Source organism: Rousettus aegyptiacus, unplaced genomic scaffold (assembly GCF_014176215.1).
Source record: "Rousettus aegyptiacus isolate mRouAeg1 unplaced genomic scaffold, mRouAeg1.p scaffold_m13_p_8, whole genome shotgun sequence".
In the NCBI taxonomy this organism is placed as follows: domain Eukaryota; kingdom Metazoa; phylum Chordata; class Mammalia; order Chiroptera; family Pteropodidae; genus Rousettus; species Rousettus aegyptiacus.
In genome coordinates this window covers 85479914-85480881 of record NW_023416311.1, presented here as the reverse complement: position 1 = coordinate 85480881, position 968 = coordinate 85479914, and positions in this window count along the sequence as shown.

The following is a 968-nucleotide window of genomic DNA, read 5'->3' as shown; positions in this document are numbered from 1 at the left end:
TGTATATTGTGCAGTGCCAAGACATATCCATGTAGTTTAGAAAATTGAGATAACTGAGTAAAACAAAAGTAATTAAGTAAAGCATGTTTTGCAGTACCATTGTGGCCATGTAACTTGAACAAAGTCTAGTAAAGCAAATTTTGTTTAAATGAACTTTCTAACATGTTTCAGTATTTTACATAATATAATACAAAGTACATCTTAGACATATAAGAAAAAAAACTATGATTGCAAATTGTGAGAAAGAAACATTTTATTTTCTCATCCAGATTAGAATTGTTATCCCAAATATAACTGAAGTTAAGATTTTTAAAGAGCTAAAATGAAATAGTTTACTTAAGGTTACATTATGGAGTATTGAAATAGCATAGATTGTTTTTATTTGTTCAAATCAGATTTGCACACATTTAAAAATGGGTTTCGTGATTCAGTGTACTAGAAAATTTGGTTTATAGATTTAAAAAATCTTTCCTTTAGCATGTGTTCCTTCTGACACTTGACCCTGAAGTCAATCTAATATTTTCTAAAGTAAAACAGTGTTATTAATTGATGTCACCATTAAACTACTTAAAGAAGTGGTAATTAGTCTACAAAGGTTTTGTAATTTTTTGCTTTTAATTTTTAATTGAGAAAATTATTATTTCATATGTTTTTAGATTTATTAATATGTATTTACTTATTGTGTTCTTTCTAATTTTTAAAATTTCTAATAAAGCTTTAGTTTATGTTCCTGTTTTCATTTTCAGTGAAAATGGTTATCATTTGCAATGTGCAAGAAAAATAATTACTTTGGTTATCTATTAGGATATATTTAGTCTCTTCTAATTGTATCATTAACTCTCTTTGAACTTAAAATTTTAATATTTTCCACCATTTTTTACTACAAAAAATTCATTTATTGAGATTACTTTTCTATATATTAAGTGTCTTAAGAGCTTCAGATGAAAATATTTGATAGTAAAACAGTT